We start from the raw sequence: 16,396 nt of genomic DNA, 5'->3' as shown, positions 1-16,396 counted from the left end.
GCCTTCTCAGTGGAGCCACTTTCCAGTAGTTCAGCCCCCAGCCTGTGCTGGTGCGGGGGGTTGTTCCTCCCCAGGGTCAGGACCTTGCACTTCCTTTTTTTGAATTTCATAACCTCAGGCTGGCAATGTCTTTCCCACCCGACCCTCAGGTGATGCTTCTGTTCTAGCTCTACTGCTATCCTGATAAGTGATATTCAGTAGATAATGTTCTTTCCCTCTTTTCCCCCCTCCCACTGTTTGGCTGCATTATCTATTAGGCTGTAAGCTCTTTGGCAAAAGGAATGAAAGTTACCATCTGCCTGTGCAGTGAGCAGCACTCTCAGATACAAAAAAGAAACGCTTATGATAGATAGGTCAAAGGTAAAAGATCAAATAATGTTAAGGCAGAAAACTCTTCAGTCAGGGATTCCCAAACTTGTCCCCTCTGAATTACTGGGGACCCTGCTTGAAACTGCCAACTAAGGGCTAAGCACTGTGGGAGAAGCTGGTTCCTCTCTGGAAAGGCTGGAGGAGACAAACACAAAGGTACAATTGCAAAACATCACTTGAATCACTGTAGCCAATTACCTCCATAATTACATAATAAATGTTTAGCAGAACCTCTACTCCGTACAACAAAAGTTACAAACACTTCTCGGCAATCTACAGCAAGCTTAAGCCATATAATTTGTAACTCCAAAGCCACAAACCACAAATGTAAAAGTTCCAGTTACACAAGAGCACTGGATAAAATATTAAAAGCTATAATATATAATACAAGCTGTGCCTCCTGCTGTCTGTCAGTGTAAGGGTATTACTACGCATTTCTGCACATCATTAGTACAGAATAACACATTTCACTACCAAGAACCTGCTGCAGAGATTCAGAGGGTAGACAATCAGTTTCAGCCTTTTTTGCATGTCCCAAACTACCAAGTCATTGGAACAGAAGATGATGATAATAATACAGATTAACTATTATTTTTCTGAGCTCAGTCCAGGGATCGGAAGCAGAGGGTACCGGTCACAACATGGTTCGTATGTTATTCCTTAGCAATCTGCAGTTAGAAAGTCAAATATGTTTTATGTTTTTGGAACAACGATGGCAGCTGCTCAAAGATAGATCTCTATGTTTTGATAAAACAGCAATCCCCTTCAGCTAAGACACACACCATCCATACAGGTGAAATGAGAGAGGGAAGAAAGAGCAACATCTTAATTCTTTCCTTTCAAAGAAACCTCAGCGGGAATTAGCACTGTTCCCATCTAGCTGTGTAACCAGGCAATGAAATCTGGTGGACTTAGAGCAAGCCTGCAAGACTGTAGTTCCTAAATTCTGAAAGAGGCAATTAGCTTTTCTGTACCTAAACTTCTACTGCTTGAAATATGGGGAAAAAAACTAGTTGATAAGGAATAAGTGAAGATCAGGAGAGCTGACTTGCTGTAAAGATTGGCAAACAACTGGTCTGTATGTAAAACATAGGCTAGATTAATATATTTGCTTTCTAAACAAGTGTCTAGAAACTAATCCTGCAAGTCAAATGATCGCACCACAGCCATGAGTTCTTCTTTAGAAAGGAATGCACTGCCACTCCACTTGGTTATGGAGACACAGCTGGTAAACATGACCACAACGGAGTGGCACAGTCCCAGATCTACCAGGAGAAACTGCTGCATTCGTTTACCCATCAGGACAACTTCAGGTATCCTCATTTCCTAGCCGAGGAGGATCTAGTAGGATGAGGATTAAAATGACACGGTGTTATCCAAGCATAAAACTGCTACATATTAGGTAAGTATTGCTGCCACTCCTGTCTCTCAAGATCAGCAGGATCCCTGCTGGCTACTCTCGACACATAATGACAAGAATGAGGGACCATGCTGCCACACAAGGGGAGCAACGAGTCCCATAAAACCACCCATGACTGTCAGTTCCAGCCGGGGAGTAACAGAGGTGACCCTGGCAAAGGGATCTGATGTCACAGCAACGCCTGGGGTCTGGAGCACTTTTATGTTCCACTAAACTGATGCTACTGTGGAATTCCATTCTGTTGTGTTCCAGTTAAGGACAGCCCTCTGCTCTTGCACTGTTGCTTGCTTTCTAGTGCATTCTTTGGTGGGTGAAGCATGATACCTGCTGAGCCCAGGGCGGGAAACCCCATTCCTCTGAGACACTGCGTGTGATACAGCACGAAATAAGTCTCTAGCCCTTCCTCCCCCTCATTTGTGAAAGGAAGGCTGCAAACATAAGGAACATACAGCAACTTGCAGCACGTGGTAGAGTGCCTGGCTAATTCCAGCAACTCTCGTTGCAGTGAAAGGAGGGGGTGGATGTGGAGGTGACTCAGCTGAGAACCGCAAGTAGCTCAGCTGAGGTTGAAATCCCACTGAGCTTAGAACAGCCTGATTATGGCTTTTAAAGGACCATTCCCACGATGTGAAAACAGTGCCTAAAAAACTTGCTTTGGCAAGTATTTGTTACCAGTAACACCAGTGCTCGACCACATTTCTTGGGCTTTGCCAGCTACTCCTTTAAATCAAGCTTTCCTGCACTGAACTCCAGCCCTCATTATTGACTGGGAAGGTGTCACGACTTAAACCAGCTAACAAGCCTTCCTCTGACCTGGAATGGTACCAGATCCCCGTGTACACAGTTCTTACTGCCCACCCTCTTACTGCAAAGCAATAATGTGGAATTAGCATTCTCCCTCCCATCACGCGGTGCTACATATCAGGACCTGGCCTCAACAGCAGCCCAATGCAAGCTGCAACAAGGACCTCTGAGGCTTAGGCTTACACTTAAAATTTCTCCAAACTACTGAATTTTCCCACCTAAAACACCCCACACAAACATAGCATGCCTTGAAATATAACAGCAAATGGGTTTTTTGCCAGTACAGCAGAACTATTTTGAGTACTGGTTGAGATTATACCAAAAAATAACTCTTCTACAGGCTGTATTTCCAACAGGCTACTGGTAGCTTGGCGCAGACTATAGCTACCTTGGCAAACCTTTTAAGGATTATTAAGCTCTGAGCTGGAAGCTGTATTTTCTATATACTGTGTTGCAATATAGGACCTGCAAGAGCCACTCTGCTCCTCTTAGTTTCTTTACAGTATCACCAGAAGGGAGCAAAAATAGCTCCCCTCTCCTCTCTGATAAAGCAAATGTGCGAGGAAAGCAATTCTGTTCTCTCCTCATCCTGCTGTTGAGCTCCCCTAATCATACAGAATGGAAGGGGTTTTCTACAAAAGGGCATTAGAGTTGGCTTGATATGTTGCTAATTAATGTCAAATGAAGATTAGTGCAAAATAATGTGCCTTTTTTGTCTTTGCTAATATTTGCACCATCCCTGAAAGAAAAAAAAAGACAAAGCAGAAAGAAAAAAGGGGGAAAAAAAAGAAAAAAAACAACCAAACAAACAAAAAAACCCACAAAAAAAAACAAAACCAAAAAAGCAATCTGCAAAAGTTTCATTTTCTCTCTCATACACCCTAAGCAGCATTTGTATTAATAAGAAATAAGAAAGGAACACCTTGAAACAGTTCTTTACCCCCGCCCCAGTCTGTTTCCGAGCAGGTAAGTTTGGGCTACAGCCGCTACAGAGAGGACAACATTCCCATCCATCTAAAAAGCTCTCCTTGTCACAGACTTGCTTACTAATGATAACATTTCTGCTGACATTGTAAAATCTATAGATGTATAGGCTGTAAATAATCAAATGATTATATCAAATCAGTCAAGCTTTTCTATATTTGAATTTAAATTTGACTGCAAACAGAGAAGCACGAGGGAGGCATTTCCTGAGTTGTGCACCCAAGCTGTGCTTCAAAGCTATAAAATATCTTCCTTCGACATGAAACCCCCCCAGTAACTGTTTGTGCAGAATACCTATCTCATCCCATCTACACACAACGCTATTTTATGATTTCAGCATACAAAGTCATGGCCAAAAAAGCATACAAAGAAGCTCACGCTGATTATTCTAGAATAAAAATGCAACAGTTCTAAAGTTCGGTATTACAAGTACAGAGAGCCTATCACAAACCAGTGTTTGCTTAGACCTGCAACTGATGGAACTGGATGCGGCAGGAAGAAATACTTTATTCTATTGACACTAACAAAACTACAATACATTCTCATCTTCCTCATTTGAAGATGTTGGGGCTCAATATATATACGTTGGTTTTATAATTATCTTCAAAGCCTTTAGTGTGAACCAGGCACTCAAAGAGTATACCAGGCTCAAAGACTCCTAGACCTCTTACAGCATTCTCTGGCCTAATGCCTACAAATGGAGGCAAACAGAGCGTCTCCTTTATCTCTTCCTATTGTGTACTGACATTTTATAGACTAATTTATAAATAAAAGCCTCCCCCTTTGATGTTCCGCTAGATCTTTGTACAGACCTGCAGGACTCTGTGTGTAAGCTTCTCTTCCCTGATCCATGAGGCACGCAGGATATGCAAACCTCAAGGATACTCTCCCGTCTGTAATCTCATTTTAAAGGCAAACCTTAATTTGCCATTATTCTTTGTAAATCTACATCACAAAGAAGTCTGGTTCTTTCTATTTCTGATGGCATCCCAACAGAAGAAATATTATATTAACAAGTCCTGTAAATACCCAAAAACTCACTTAGACTGCACCACCTGGCAAGAACAAACCTTCTGTGCTGGGTTTGGATCAAACCACACCGCTGCGGCTAGCTGAGATTCCCTGTTGTCTCATAGCAACAGGATCGTTTGCTGAAAAAGCAGCATTAATCACCAGCTGGAGTATTTTTTTTGTTGTTGCTTATTCATTAGGCAAAATCAGATGCATTCAGTGGATCTGGAATATCACTTTGACATGCCTTGAAACCAAATTACATCCCCTATAGTTAATGCGTTCAGAAATCAGTTAGCAGTTACGAACGGGAGAAAGATGCAACTCTTCTCTTGTTTACAACAGTAATATTAGTAATAGAATTAGCAATATCCATTACACTGATCCAGAAGTAGAAGCTGCAGTTCTTCCTTAGTCTTTCTCAGGACTACCTAAACCTATCAAAGCACCTTAACTCTTTCCTTCCCAACAATTTCTGGAGCAAGGAAGACCTCACCATACTGGACTTGTGCTGTAGTCTGTCCAGCAAGCAAAACTGGCAAGTTTTTCCTGAAACCTCCTTTAAGAACTACATATATCTGAACGTAACAACAAACAAACCAACAAAACAGGGTGATCACAAGCACAGTCAGGCTTGCAGAGATATTTCTACACCAGACCCTGTTTGTTTGGGCTGGAGGCAGGGGGACGTATCAGTACATCAGTCAGCAGAGGCAGTATCTAAGCCCAGATTTTCTAAAATGAAACTTTTTGGATGAGATCGAAGAAAATCCTATCCCTTTAAAAAAATTTTTACATACAAGATTTGTTCACACAGTGAGGTTTGGGATTACAAACGATAACCCAAATGGAGGCACTCTGATAAGTAGCAATGTCCTCATGATAAATTCCTGAGAAACAAGGCTGCTGATAAAGACTATCATTGCTGCAAGGCAAGAAAACACCTAAATGTATGCAGCTGATGATATATCAAGATCCATATAGCTGTCCTGAGATGTATTTCTGTGCAAACTATGAAAGAAGGATGTTTCCAACTCAGTCTGTAGGTATGGCATAAGCATAATATATCTATGCTAACGAAAAAGTAACTAACTGTTATCAAATATCATCCTTCACCTCTGATTTGATGAGGCTGGTAACATTTGACAATGGAGGAATTTCTAAAAATCTCATAAAAGACTTTCAAAATACATCCCTGTAACACCACTACTAGTATTCTGTCACAGAAAGACTCCTACTGATGACATATAATCAAACGAGGGCTTAACCTGAGGCTGATATTTTCAATTGCTGTAAATGTTAAAATTGTTGCTGTATTATGAAAAGTGATTTTACTAAAACATCATTAAACAAAATCAGCCTTAACATTTGAGCACCACCACTACCACAAACCTCCTCTGAGAAATCTGCAGAGCGCTAGGCTGTCCTGCACAGGAGCCGGCCAGGTACACCGTCTTGACGGGATTTCTCACAGGTATGACTGAAGACAAAATTCATCTGTGTAACAGGATGCTTAACAGTTTCATTTGTAAAGAATACAGATGGTTCGAGAGCTGTTTCTCAGGCTTTAGGTATCTAAAAGGAATTAAGAAAAGGTTTGTCACTAAAATGAGAAGGCATCCTTTTGAATACATTTAAGGAAGAGCTTAAACGTAGAGCTGAGGAAGAGGCTGCTATTTTTCCCTGTTGATTTACAGAGAAAAGCTGTATTTCAGCAGATGGCTCATTAAATTTTTGCACCGTGACTGTAGTAGGAGAGGAAAAAAACCAAAACCCACACCACAAAGAAGCACTGGCTGCTTGCTGTGTCATAAAAACTTTTTGTTAAGTTTTTATTCATGCACTGATCAGCAGACTTCACATCTAAACCTAGTTTACAAAAGATTCCTCCTCATGTTTACAAGCTAGTCTCTATTCCAAGTGGCATTGTTTGCAGATACAATGTATCTTTAGACAAAAGACTGAAAACAGATTTCATCTAACGTTTCCTGCTAGGATTTCTTTTCCTTAAAAACCTTCAAAAGGGAAGGTTCATGTTTTTGTTCTGTACACCTTCTGCTAAAATTTGCAATCCAAGTTTGGAAATCTCAGCAACAATCTTTATTGCCATCCATTCCATGGCCTGCCCTTCCTGTTTTCCAAAAACAAAATGCTGTATTTATCTTGAAAATGGGATATCCTGTTGGAAGGCTTTGAGAAAAAAAAAAAGAAAGAACATACTGAGCCTGGGACCTCAAGTACTCCTTCCTGTACCTTAAGAGAAATAAAGAAATAGTTCTAGTCAAAAAAGGAAATATGGCAGGAAAAAACACTCGGGAGTTACAGTCAGAGCAATACTTGAAGAATAAATAGCACAGAAATAATTATAATTATATAAATGGTTATTTTTTCATGGAAGTTCCTACATACTGTGTATAAAGCCCCCTTTCAATATTGTAAACTTGGAGTAAACCACTTTGAGAGGAACACGCCCAAGCCCCATTCATGGACTAGACTCTATCGTATTGTTCTTTGGCAGGAGCGGAACAAACGGAGGGTCCTTTCGCTAAATAAGTTTGAAAGGTTTTGAATCTTCATTAAATATAAGCAGGCTTGCTCCAGAGAGCCCTGTGCATAGCCATCTCCCGCACAGGGTCCTTAATTTTTATTTCATTAGTATTTTCCATGCTTTTAATAGTCAAAGCAGCTTCCGCATTAGCCTTATACAGCAAGACAGCAGATGAAATGACAGTAAAAATGAAATCGTGAGGTTTCGCTCACGTCTTTCTGAGTGTGACCCAGCTGCCTGAACATGGGCCTCTGCTGCCACCTCAGACACCGCGGGGGACCCTCCTCGGTCTCCAGCTGCCATTCCAGAGGAATGTAGGTCTTTTGCCGATTCTGTGTCATATCTGCCAGCCCCGTAGAGATCTTTTGGATAGCCTTAAGGGTACTTCAGGTTCCTGCTTCACCCTCTGTTTTTGTACCCTGATTATACACCATCTTCTATGCATGTTAGTTTATCCCAAGCTCCTTTGGAGTGAACCATTCTGGTCACCCTGAAATGCATCCTAATGCAGCTCTAAGGACAGTTTACCCCAGTATCTTCTTTCTGTGGGCACTTGACTAGGTTAAGTCTAGCTGCCTCCACACTGCACCAGTCTGCCATCACCACCCCAGCCGGTGTTGCGCCTTCAGATCACTCCGTATGCACTCATGGCACATGCAGAGGACAAAGCACACGCTCTCGGCTTTAGGTCACAAAACCTCACTCTGGCAAACCACAACGCACTCCGTACTTCGAACTGAAAGGGAAAGAAAATAAACTCACTGCCCCCTAACACCATTTGAGAGGGATGGGTTGGTTTGTTTCTTTTTCAGTGCCCCCACAGTCCCATTCAGTGACTACAAGGAAGGCAGAAACCTCCTTCAGTAGGATGGAGCAGGTAGTCAGAAGGCAGCCACAGCTATATCTTACCTGCCACAGCTGGGCTAATCCAAACCTAACTATCAGAATTTATCTCCATTTTTCAAAAGGGAAATGATGTTACAGCAGTTTACCAAGTTCCTGGTCAGACTTAGGAGTCCACAAATGTTAAGTGCTAAGTAAATCCATTCAAAATAGGAGGCAATCTCTACTCCCCAAGCTTGAAGTCAAAAAGGAGATATGACGTCACAGCTAGGAAGGGATATTCACATAGCAAGGATAGAGACAGAAGATAAAAATTATAGTCCTTGAAACAATCAACTTTATTGTAGAATTTTATGAATTGGAGCTTCTAATATTATATTTAATTCGATCAAGGGATTATAACTGCTAAGACTGCACCTCAGTATCTCACTCTGTTTAAAAAGTTGCTGGAGTTACATTAGGTTTGCAGCTTAAAAATCCAAGGACGCCCAGTATATCAGAATATGGGAATTAAGACCGTAAGACAGGACACTTGATGTTAATGGAAGAGCTTTTTTAATTTAGCCAATTAAAAAGCAGACACTTAAATCAAAGAGACCACCTGAATTTTAGCACAAAGCTAGGATAATCGTTATCCATTTCCCCTAATGTTCTTTTGAGCAATCACTTTGCGCAAGGGCTTATGTGAGACTAGAAGGAATTCTCATCCCCATAGGGGTACAAAAAAAAAAAAATCACAATTTTTTTTCAGTAATCAGAATCCCCTCCCCAAAATCGTTACAGTAACTGAAAACACAGATTGCTTGCAAAGGATGAGAACACTAACATTGCTATTCTTTATTACCCTGAGATATAAAGAAAATAAAAAAAACTTCATAGTTATTTATAATGTGAAAGGAAAAGGAACTCTGTAAGCATGACCGTGCCACAGGGTCAATCTATGCACGCTATTTAAATCATAAACTTGCACTAAGTAGCTCCTTAGCCCAGGCTGGCTAGCTGTGAAGATTCAGAGTGCCGCTACAGGAATGAGAATGACATTCTGACATATCGTATACAGCCAAAGCTAGTCTAGCTACAATATACTAGTTTTCTGAGAAATACAAAGTAAGGCTACTGGGTGATACTCACAGCTGGGTCCTGAGAAATTCTAAAGAGAAGAACAACTAGGACATGACTCAGAGGGAGAAAGGTGAATGTTCAAGAACTGTGTAAATCTGAAGAGTTGCAGAAAGCAAATGATACAAGAACAAACAGCGAAACAGCCTACAGAGCAGAGGCAAAATTCCCGGGAAACATCTTGGTTCTGTTCCAGCGGCACAGTGTGACCACAGGCAAATCTGAGCACCCCGTTTTCCCGTACGAAAAATGCAGCTAACACTTATGTCATATTAGACTTACGATGCTTATTCAAAAGCTCTTTGGAAGCGCTTGCATCCAACACAGTGTGTATTTAACACTTTGGAGAGAACTATCACCCTTTGTGTCAGAAGTACATAAAGGGGTCAGAAGTACTTGGACTGACAGCACTACTTGAGCAGCGCTCTGAATCAGTTAATAGAATTATTACCTGTGTGAATAAGGGTTTTTTTAATCTCCAAAGCTAGCACATGCTCTCTGGCAGGCAGAGCACCAATGCCTTATACTATGAAAACATGGGAAAGGATATATGTATTTGCGTAGCAGCCATAGAGCAGTTACCTGCACACATTTTCCTCTTGCTGTCCTTGTCACCAAAAGCTAAGAACAATAAGCACCTGAGTGAAAAATAAGTCAGTGGGATACTCAGAGATCTTCACTGTGGCCTCCAAGCTTGGATTTGGAAAAGCTTTGCTAGTGTAGTGATAATCACCTTTAAACATCACCTTGCTTTTAAACCCTACAGTATCCCGCCTCTCCAACCCCAACAGGATTTTTTCACTCCACCCCTTTCTGGATCCCCATATAAGGATCACTGCTCAGAGGACTCAGTTAAAGACAACCACAGAACTAAGACAGCCAGGCACTTCCAATAATTCTTCCGGTCCTAAAGCCTGTGTAGAATAACGGTGCTGGTACAATAATCCTGCTTACTCTGTATTTGTGAGACTTCCTCTGTGTGACTGATGGCTATTGAGAAATGTCTGCCATAGCAACACCAAGCACTCTGTAGTCACACCGTATCTTTTGATCTGCTGCCACATTGGCAACAGCCCTGTTGCACTGGTTTCAAAACTGAAAGGTCTCTCTGCCTTGCTTGGCACAGGACCTTGCCTGGCTGGGGTCATAATATTTCATTGTAAAGCCTTTTGTGGCAGGGAAAAATTACTTCAGGCAGGCACGCTGGAAAAGAACGAACCTACTACAACATTATTTTATTCTTTCTCGTTAATACACAAGCAGCATCTTCCAAAACCTAAACTCAGGTGTCAGTCAACAGCTACAGAGACTGAAATAAGAGAATGAACTGATGTAATTTTCACCTTCATTTAGCATTTCTGCACGTAAATTATGCCAGCTGAGACTTTCTCATCAACTTCCCAGTTCAGTCCAGTGAGCCGAATGGATACTGCCTTCCACTCCACAGCTCTGTACTTAGGTGCTGAAAGACCTGAACAGGCCTGGAGGAAGATTTATACCGCTTTAGATTTGCTTTTCATTTTACTGCCTGTATCTTTTGGAGACTCACAACCTGTGCAATCCAAGGAACAATTAAAAAAAACTAATACAAAAAGTGTATTCTTTAATTATTTTTCCAAAATCCATATACTAGGACTGTGTCTCTTCAAAAGGATGATTTGCAAAATGAAGTTGGGATACAATGGATGAGTTCTGACATGCTTTTCTTTTTTTCCCTTCCAGTTCCAATTGCCATAATCAGAGTTGCACTGCCTCAATGCATTGGGCCATACGCTCAGTGGTAATTTAGCAAGTATAAAGGAGGAGAAGGAATGGCACACTAGGTAAGACATTGTGTTGTGTTTTAAGAGATATATTCCAGTTGTACTTAAAGTTCTTGCTGTACTGTTGACTTCTTGCCAGATGAATTCTCTCTCCCTTATTTGTCAATCCATAGAAAATGAATATTATTTTTGTACCTACAAGAGGTACTAGGAGGCCAACCTACGTAGTGGTTGTGAGATGCTCCTGTGTTCCACCAGCAGTAGATATGTGAATAACTAGATATGCAGGAAAAGCATCTGTAGGATATTAAGCTCAGCAAACATGCAGCTAGACGTTGTTAGCCATGACTCTTTATTCTCAGGATGCCCTTACTCCATATAATTATGCCAAGTGATTTATAAATAGTTCATAGAAGTATCTATGCAGATAATCATCTACTCCCGAACTATCTCATGCTCAGTTTAGCGGCCACAGAAGTGGTAGTGTAACAGATTAGATTTGAGCAGAAATACTTCTCCAGCTCCTAGAAGCATAAAGATAGACAATATCTGCAAAATACTTCGATCTTCATGAATACAAGGCACTATCAAATATATTAAATACTATTATACAGCTGTAATAGTGGAAACAAGGATTGTCATGCAAAATGAATGCAATGATGCTTTTATTTAAGTGTACTGTCTTCCAAATAATCAGAACCTAAACTCAGACACTTCAGGGAAACTTTGGTAAAACACACACTAGGCAATTCTGGAAAACTACCCCTGACAACCTGTACCTTGAAGCACAAGGACTGAGATTCCTTAAACACTGTATTTCCTATGACTCATGTAATTATCACATCTTCATCCAAATCCTTTTAAGCTCTTTGTTCTGAATAATATCTTGCCGCAGTAAATTGCACATGCCATTTGTCTTTGTATAAAAACTGGAGCCACTCCCACTTAGCACCTTTTAAAGAAAAGCAGAGAGAAGGATCCATGCATTTTCCCTTTTAGAACCGTTTGCGGCTGTATCTGTCTGCTGGCGCAACTCCCCACAGGTTCCGAGGTCTGAGTTACTGAGTAACAGCCTCCCAGCTCCAGGTTCTTTAGCACACTACATTAAGGCTACAATCAGAAAGGTCACTCACTGGGCAACGAGAGGTGTGGTACCTTCCCAAATAAGCAGATTCAGTGCCCACACATTTCTATTTTTAAACCCATCTTTTGCTTCAATGTTGCAGATGCTGTGTGCTGTAAGCAACAGCTGTAGTTACCAACCTCCCACATAAGACACTTCAGAGCTTCTTTCAGGGTGACATTGGAAGTTTTGCTTTTAACACCAAACTCAAATGCTTCCAACTCATGAGTTTATACTGGGATTTGCAGAAATACATTCAGCTAATCAGAACAAGTGAACCAAAAATATTTGATTTATTTTTAATAATCTCATCTGGTTCATAATGAATTTTTAACGATGCTAATTGCAAGCCTACTACTTAGAGTAGCTTCCCTCAAAAGGGCACAGTCAACATAAATAGCTTTAAGGCTTTTTTTGAGTTTACTGAATAATTCTGAACCCTATAAACCACTCAGAAGACCATATACAAGCTTAATACTCAAAAACACATATCTCAGCTGCTGAGAATGTACTTGTGTCCTTAACAAGAGCTGTTGGAAGAGATGCCATCCAGTTCAGTTGTCCTAGTGACTTCAGCTCATCTGTTTATAACGCATGGTGAAGAACAGGGTTTCATCATTGTACCCCTGAACAGTTCAAGATCCATTGCACTGCTGTAAATTGAACACATTATTTAATGTGCCAACAGCAAAACTGAACTTGGTGATCTGAGCTGAAAACTGAATCCAGGTTTCCTCAGCAGCTGTTCAGTATCTTTGTTGTTTCTACTCTCACCAAACAGCTGTACACTCCAAAATCCACGATAACAAGCACAAGCAGTAGCAGCGAGTAGTGTATTTATTGGCAGCAAACTGACATGTGCTGACCACTGAGCCCGTATCAGTCCATTTGACTCTGTTACAGACACGTAGGTTTAAAGCCTTCTCAATACCTCTTTCCTCTCCCCAATAGCTTTCAGTTTGGGTAAAGAACATCAAGTTGCTTTATGGAGGATATTCTCATTCTTAGGTTTTGCCTATACTCCCTCCTGAACAGATTACAACTCGCTCACCTTGAAGCAGAGCGAGAATTCCTGTGCTTCCTTCAATTTTTTTCGTGAAGCTCCTGGGCAGTTCCAACAGCACTGGCAACTACAGGAGCTGGAAAACAAAGCTTTAGTGTAACTAAATTCTACATTGTGAGATTTTTTGGTCCCCAGTCTCATGTACAGAAAGGGCATTCAGGAGACCCATTTTTGTAAAGCGCTCCAAACCCAGAAATGAAACATTAGGAAAGTTCAAACAACCATCCTCTAAGTACAAAAACTAATACTGCTCAGGTCCCCACGCAGTTTTCCCTTTGCAACTTCCATTTTTCTCCAAGTCATTTATTTCTCTGCCCTTTATTTCCACTGTCACTTATGTCCTTGCTTATTGGCCTATTTTATTTGTGCATCTCCCAGCCTCCTGCACTATTCTGAGTAGAGCCTTGAACAGCAACGGGAATGGAGCTTGGCCAGCCAGGTTGGAAGAAGTGTGGCGCAAAGCAATGGTGTTTGGTGCCCGCTGATGTTTATTAGCAGCGGGGAAATCCAAGGACTTCAATTTGGTTGTATCTGACAACTTAAAATTAATTTTTTTTTTTTCCAACAACACTGTTACATTTGATTTCCAGGGAGAGAAAAGATTAGTTGGGTTGTTAGGGGAGGAGGGGGACTGGCGGGGCAGTGGAGAAGGCTGGATGCAGGGATTTGGAGAGGGGAAAATTTCTGAGCTCATTCTCTTTTACACCGAGTTGGGGGTGGGGATTTAATCAACGTTAGTGTTAAAAGGAGCTGTGAAACTTGCTGCAGGCAGCACTACGTTGATCCTTTTTTAGCTTGGTCAATTACTAACTACAAATTTGAATAGCAGTTAATAGGGGTACTTAATCAGCCATGTAGGCTTTGTCTATGCTATGTATTGAAAGTGCCACCTAGTGGAAACTATCACTTGGATGAGAGCCTATTTCCGTGACTATTTTTAATTCATGGGAGACTATACAGCTGTATGAAATGCAGCTGTAGATCACTCAGTCACCTATACTGAGACACCGTCATATCCAGGGATACTGTCCCTACTAGAGGTGGGGGGAAGCACCCTAGTTCCAGCAGCAATATCCTCCCCCCCAACAAAAAAAAAAAAAGGAAAAATCCTTTATGCTAGTTAAGAATTAGATTAAAATAATCCACATACAGTCTGTGGCCAGCAGCTAGTTACGGTGCAAAGAACAGAATATGCTCCTAGAGACCTGTGTTCACAGAGCTCTTAAAACCAATATCTAAAAGACTTTCACCAGACAGGATTCAGCAGCCCTAATTTAGTTTTGCCATATATTAAAAAATAACACAGCTTAAACACAGTTCTTCTAAATTTCAAAAGACCTGAAGACATGCAAGCTTCCACCAGCAAAGGATTGCTAAACATATATAGACAAATACAGAAAAACCAGAGTACTGGAATGCCAGACTACCTTGTACTTAGCTCAGCTGGCCACTCGGGTCATACCAAGCAACCGTCTCACAGTTTGGGCGGCTTTGGCAGGGACTGAAAACCCTCTGTAATGCAACAGGTCTGCTGCTATGTCAGGTATGACCTGACCAAAGTGGGCTTCTTGGCTGTGGGACAAGTTTTTCTTCCTATTCCTGTAGGCAGTCAAATGACAAGCTGAGGCCCTGCAGCAGTGGCAACATGGAAGCAGGCTGAGGCAGGGACTTCAGATCCGTTTGTACTTTGTTCTGGAAAGCTTGTTGAGCAGATCCCTTTGGTTATTTCCTACGTTTGGTAGAGAATTATCAGGTTAGGCTGCAAGAATTTCACCACTCTCAATCACATTGCGTAAGTGGCATGACTCACGCAGCCTGAGGAGATGCAGCGCATTGCAAGGTGTTAAAAATTCAAAGCGCAGAGCATCCTGAAAATACATGTTAGGAAGAGAGATATTCTTTTCAGAACTAGTAACATTTTCAGTATTCTGGCCAGACAGCCATTTACTTTAGCCATGCTAAACATATGTCAACATACACTAGCTAATCCATTGCACAAGTGATGAAGGAAAGAAGTTGTGTCTTGCACTCCTCATACAGGATCTCTTTTGTGGCATTTATTAAATTCTATCACATCACATGAGTTCATGAGCGTTACTTCTGTTTTACTGGTTAATGTGGAACACACATTATGTGGTCAGCCCAAGGTAACTGAACAAACTAGTGGCACTGAGAATCATTGATCTCAGTGTTCGTTCTACCTCACTTCTACCCCTTATGACCTGCTCAGATATGTCAGTCCTCTCTTTACACAACAGAGCGCTAAGCAGGGCCGTCCTAGGGGCTGGTATCATTCTTTTAAGAGCATAAATACCGATTAACAAAGAAAATACATTAGAAACAAAGATACTCCTTAGAGAATACAAGATCAAAATACTGCAGTCCTGCTTTTAGTTCTTTGCTGTCATCACCTCACCTGGTGTGAAGTGGGTGTGAAATACCAGCACTCTGACCAGATGCCATGTTAAATAAGAGGAGAGGCAATGGAACAGTGGAACAGGGAGCAGCCCTGCACACTCACACACTGAGCTGGGCACCTCGGTACTCCAACTCTGTATTGCAGCACAGTTCAGACCTTTCAGCTCTCTGTTAAACAGAAAATTACTTGTAAAAGTTATCTTTAAGAAGCCTGGCATATTCCATAATAGTATTACTTCAAGTTTCAGAAGAGAGATGTTAAAGTTAATTAAATAGCACAGCAAAAATCCCCGCAACATAACCAAAATCCTACGCCAGGACCCTTCACTAGCTTTGCTGCTTCCTGCATCTGGGCATGACTGGCACGGTGCCCGTCACTTAAGGCACTCCTGTTCCGTACAGAACAGAGCAAGGACTCTGAAACCTGAATGAGGACATAGGCACTGAAAAATTTGAACCACGTCCTTGCCATTCAGCCAGCTGACCACTAGCTGTCCCCATTGCTTCACAGGAGTAAAGGATCAGTGTTGGGGCCAGAACAAAACATCCCTCCAAAAATGAGTGCCACTACTCTTGGGGGGGGGGGGGGAGAGAGAAATGAAAACTCAGAAAAATTGAGACGAGCCACTGCAGTTCCGTAAGTCTGTAGATAAGAAAATGGATGCGTAGAAGGCCTACATCCCAGGAGAGTGACACGGTTACAATCTGAGACAGATCAGCACAGAAAGCTTAGGATGCAACCTCACAGATCTATGGCTTTATGACATGGCAAAGGGAAGCCCTGGAGCCCCGTGTACGTAGCAGAACAGGAACAATCCAAGTTGACTGGAGCATTCCAACGTTCCCACCTAGTCTCTGACCACAGCTATCACATCATCAACCTGCAGTGTCTGACAAAACCACCGTAAGAGGTGTTTTCCCAACTAGTATC

The 16,396-nt window shown here is 41.6% G+C and overlaps 1 protein-coding gene across 1 annotated transcript in view; it reads right to left on the bottom strand.

Moving 5' to 3' along the window:
* Positions 1-16,396, bottom strand: part of LOC142063012 (uncharacterized) — a 313,397-nt gene that overhangs the window by 247,435 nt on the left and 49,566 nt on the right. The window contains exons 6-7 of the mRNA XM_075106291.1: positions 13,036-13,123; positions 5,981-6,163 (exon numbers count right to left, since the gene is read on the bottom strand). The gene's annotated coding sequence lies outside the window, so the exon portion shown is untranslated. The remainder of the gene's footprint in view (positions 1-5,980; positions 6,164-13,035; positions 13,124-16,396) is intronic.

Source organism: Phalacrocorax aristotelis, chromosome 11 (assembly GCF_949628215.1).
Source record: "Phalacrocorax aristotelis chromosome 11, bGulAri2.1, whole genome shotgun sequence".
In the NCBI taxonomy this organism is placed as follows: domain Eukaryota; kingdom Metazoa; phylum Chordata; class Aves; order Suliformes; family Phalacrocoracidae; genus Phalacrocorax; species Phalacrocorax aristotelis.
This window is presented reverse-complemented; position numbering and strand designations above follow the sequence as displayed.